The sequence below is a fragment of the Fukomys damarensis genome, unplaced genomic scaffold (assembly GCF_012274545.1).
Source record: "Fukomys damarensis isolate Sample0158 unplaced genomic scaffold, DMR_v1.0_HiC HiC_scaffold_33, whole genome shotgun sequence".
In the NCBI taxonomy this organism is placed as follows: Eukaryota; Metazoa; Chordata; class Mammalia; order Rodentia; family Bathyergidae; genus Fukomys; species Fukomys damarensis.
The window spans coordinates 26,470,975-26,476,009 of NW_022900945.1; positions in this window are offsets into that span (position 1 = coordinate 26,470,975).

Below are 5,035 nucleotides of genomic sequence, written 5' to 3' on the forward strand. Positions count from 1 at the left end.
TACTAAAGTTTGGGTATATAATTAACCTAAGCAAATGCTATGGTATTCTTCTATTTCCAAGTCTAAACTTGCAGTTAATTGTCTATAAATATTTTGTAGGATTATAGGTTATACTGCTGGAGCATTAAATTAAGTTGTACAACCCATTATGGAGACAGAGAGGCTTTTTTTTTAATATAAGGAGTCAAACTCAGGACCTTGTGCTTGCAAGACAGTCACAGCGCCTCTGAGCTAAATCTCCAGCAGAGTCTATTTTTAAAAGAATAACTCTCTTAGTATTGCAGTGGGCCACATGTTAACTTCTCTCCTGTCACTAATTGTAGAAGTTTCTAATACACTACATTGTTAACAGGAGAGTTCCTAGATCATATATAAACGATTCTAGAAATAAAATGAATGTTATTAAGAGGATTTGTGCAAGCTATTTCTGTAATAGTTAACTGATTGTGTCAACTTAAATAAGAATTAAATTGAATCAGCGTAGTTTGGCTGAAGGGATTTACTGAGAACAGAAGACACACGTGAAGTGTGAATGACACAACCAATAGGTTTGCTGCCTGAATGGAATAAAAGGGAAATGAAGAAGGAAGGCTCACTTTTTTCTTCTGAGGAGTTCTAGTCATCACTTTCACCCTGGACGTTGTCTCCTGGCTTCCTGCACAGACCCTTCAGCTTCCTCTTTGTGGAGGCACAAGGGACAACATAGTGAGCTCCAGGCCTTTGACTGGATCTTTCAGATCTTCAGTGCATACACAGCCCTTTTGCATTTTTCCACACATAACTTTGTGGGTGGCAACTGTAAGACAGTGTTGTAAATTCTCATATATTTGTATATCTCACATTAAATCTGTTTCTGTAGTAAGCACTGAATGATATAATTTCTAAATAGGTGTTTAACATTTTCTTTGTTTTTTAAATAGATGTAAAATTACCCATGATTAACACTATCTTTGTTTTCCTTCTCTCAAAAATTACAGTTCTGTGTTGTCTGTTTTCTAATGACTGAGAAGTTACTTGTATTTACTTTATGCAGTTGTGTTGTCATTGTTTAAGACAAGAGTCTCACTATGTTGTCCAGACTAGCCCTAGACTTGATTTTTCCTGACTCAGTCTCCTAAGTTCTGGAATTACAGGTATGTACCTGTATCTGTTGTGGTTATCTATTGTGGAACTGTGAATCTTTTATTCTGTCTTGGTTGAATCAGAAGCATCTATGAAATTTTGACTTGTATTTTTTTACCTTAATGCTATATGATAAGGATTACCTTATATTAAATAAACACTCAGGAATTGAGATAGCCCTAAGATCTGCTTAATATCATTGGCCCTACTTCAGTTGTTGTTTATTGATTAACCATCATAATGGTGATTCTCTCCATTTCTACTCCCCCGTCTCCTGCTACCACCAACTCCTCAGTTTCCCCTTTGTATGTATACTACAAGACTCGTGCTTTCTTAACAACTTTGGTCTACTGTAGGCCTATAATAGTATCCCTCTATGAATCCTTTCAGCATCACTTTCAGCTTCTACAACCTACTACTACTAACCCATCCTCTGTATTCCACTTTGGAACTCCTGAAGAGATAACCTAATAACTACCCCATCTTTCTTTTGAGAGATTTTTTGAGCTAAGGTTTTTTTCTCAGGTATGGCAAGGAAAGCAGGTGGGGGAGGGAATGAAGTTGGTCACTGTGTGCAGATCATGGCCACCCAGGACTGCTTACTTACCAGGGACTGTGGCCGGAGAAGTTCTATTAGAAGGAATACTGAATGTGGAAGTCACTGAGATTGGCCTATAGCAGTGACTTATTTATACATCTATCTCTCTAAATGTGAATTTTTTTTTTTTTTTTTTTTGTACCAGGATCTAACTAAGGGCCTTGCGCTTGTGAAACAGGTGGCAGAACCACTGAGCCAAATCCCAGGCCCTAAATGTGAAATTTTTGAGGGTGCAGCTCATGTTTTAGATATTCTTTAATCATTCAGTGCTCAGCAAATTGGTTGGCACTTAAACTGTACTGAGTGAATGAATGAATTGATCAATGGCTATCTTTACTTCCCAACTAGACTATTAACTTTTTGACTGGTTCTAGAATTTAACATAGATCCTTTAAATGAACACATTTCAGGAATACTTTGGGAATGGTTTTAAAAAATGCTGTTTTAAGAAACAACTGAACCAGGCTTGGTGGTACACTCCTATAATCCCAGAACTTGGGGAGGAGAGACAGAGGATCTGAGGCATGAGCAATTTAGTAAGACCTTGTCTCAAAATAAAAAAATAAAACAGGGCTGAGAATGTAGCTCAGTGCAAAGGCTCTGGGTATAATCCTAGGACCACATCCATACCTACACACACAAATTGCTTTTACTTAATTTTTCTGAGACAATATTTTATAATGGTTCTTGGTTATAAGAATTTTTGTACAGACAGCACTTATGGGTTTAAATCTTTGTGGGTTTCCCTCTAAACTAGTGACTCATTGACCCTGAAGCTGGAGTAAAGCTAGTTTGCACCAGAGAACTTAATTATCCTCAAGGTAACATGGAACTTACTTGCCTACCACTTCTTCCCACATATTTGTTATATTTAAAACAAGAAATAATTATTTACCTCATAGTTGATATTCTGATCTTTCAGGGCACAAATTCTTAATCTTATTAATTTGTCTATGTAAAACACTGTCATAGCAATTAAAAGTAATTCATAGCAACAATAAAAAAGTAATTCATAATACTATATGAAATAGAAAGTGATTTGGCAATTCTATAGCATTTTAGGATTCAAAAATTTCCTCTTTCATTTTACCTAATTATTAATTATATCAAGATATTGGCATTGAAAAGTATAGCCAACTAACTGATAATTCTTTTTTTTTTTTCTGTGCCAGGGATCGAACTCAGGACCTTTGGTAATTCTTACATATGTTAAAAAGGCAACCACTAAGTTATATCATATATTTAAATTTTAAATATTTTTGTTTATTAAAAAATTCTTGTTTATTACAAAGTTAGAAAATAAAGACAGGCAAAAGGACATTTAAGCCAGGCATGGTGACATACATCTATAATTCCAGCTATGTAGGAGCCTGAGGCAATAAATAGGATTACAAATTGGAGGCCAGCCTGGGCAACTTAGAAAATCTGTCTCAAAATAAAATTTATAAAAAAGGTAGGGGGTAGCTGGGAATATACTTCTGTGGTGGAGTGCTTAACATGTTCAAGGTGCCAGGTTTAAACCCCAGTACTGCAAAAGACCAGAACCATTTACCAACCTAGTAATCTCCCCTCCCCATGGTTGATTATGTTTTTCCAGTATGTGTGTATGTGGGGGTGGTATACAGGTGGTGGACAGAGAAAAAGAAGCATTTCACTCATTACACTTTGCCCTTTATCCCAACTTTCTTTAGTTAATATATTGTGAACATCTTTTCAATTATACCAACTACGGTCTCATTTTAATTGGTTAAGTATTACGGGTGTTCCTGTTGAATGAATTTACCGTACTTTAACAGTATTTATTTTGTTGGACAGTATAATGTTTTTTCAATTTTTCACCAATATAAAATATAAATGCAGAGATAAAGAGATGGGAGAAATGGGAGTGATGGGGAAGAGAGAAAGACAGAGTCAGAGGGCCGGGGATTTATTTCGCTCAGTGGTTCCACGGCCTGTTTCACAAGCCTGAGGACTGGAGTTTGATCCCCTGTACCCCCCCAAAAAAAAACAAAAAACAAAAAACCAGAGATAGAGGAAAAAGGTAGCACAGAGAGAGAAAAAGAAGGGAGGCCAGTGGAAACTACAATAAATATCTTGCAGCACACATTATTGATTATTTTGTTAGCATAGATTTTCTTAGTATTATTTTTGAAGTGAACTGCTGGTCATATGGGGTACATGTTTTAGACATCTTGTCAAACTGTGTGGGGGACTTGGCTGAGGAGTAAATGATTAAACTGTGGGGCAAAAGCACACAGGCTCTGTAAAAAATAAATGGTTAAACAACAACAAGTTTAGATTAGTAAACATGTATCTGGCCATTGTCCTTCCCTTTTTTAAAAAAATTGAGTTTATTGGTACATTCAAGGTATACAGTACAGTTACATTGATCACTGGGATCTTGTACCTTTACATGCCAGGTCTTGGTTCTTAATTTTTCCCCTTGTCCCTGCCCTCCCTTCACCCCCTCCTCCCCTCCCCATTTACAAACACTTTATTTCCATTTTTTCATTTTCTCATATTTTTTCTTTTCCCTTATTCCCTTTCCCCCACCCTTCCCACTTTCCCTACGCCTTTAGCCCTTTTCTTCCTGTTTCACATTGTCAGTTATCTCATTAGGATCTTATGTACTATTATAGTTTTTTACACCAGAGAAACTATTCAGTATTTACACATGTGACTTACTGTCCTTCCCTTTTTAAGAGAACTGCTTAGCTTTGAGATCATTCCTTGCCCAAACTGCTTTTCTTCTTTTTTTTTCTTACACTGATATTCTAAGTAAAAGTCAGAGTTCTTGGCTTCAGTGCCATTCCTGAAAGTATCCCTAATGCCTGGCTGATATTGTTGAGATAGCCCCTCTGGGCTCTCAGTGGTTAAAGTAAGTCTCATCTCTGAGTAATCTTTCATTCTCTATGCCACCACAGTCACACACCACAACAAAAGAGCTCTCCTGATTAAATGTAGCACCTTCCCTAATATTGGATATAATCCTTAATATAATCCTTATCAGATAGGCAAAAATAGTTTGTAAAATTTGCATTTTTTGATTATTGATGAAAATGAAAAAATTATCTTTATTGACTCCATTCTTTTCTGGCTTATCTGTAGAAATCTTTTGCTCATTTTTGTTTGTCTATCTTTTCCTTATTGGTTTGTAAGATATAATCTTTGTTCTTTTCATTCCTTTCACTTTGGAGTCAGCCCTTTTTTTTTGGTGATTTCTGAAGCACAGGTTTTAGTTTTTAGATATTTTAAAAGTCAGTCTTGGACCGGCGGCGTGCGCGCGAGCTCCCGGCCTGCGCGGGAGCCCCCGGC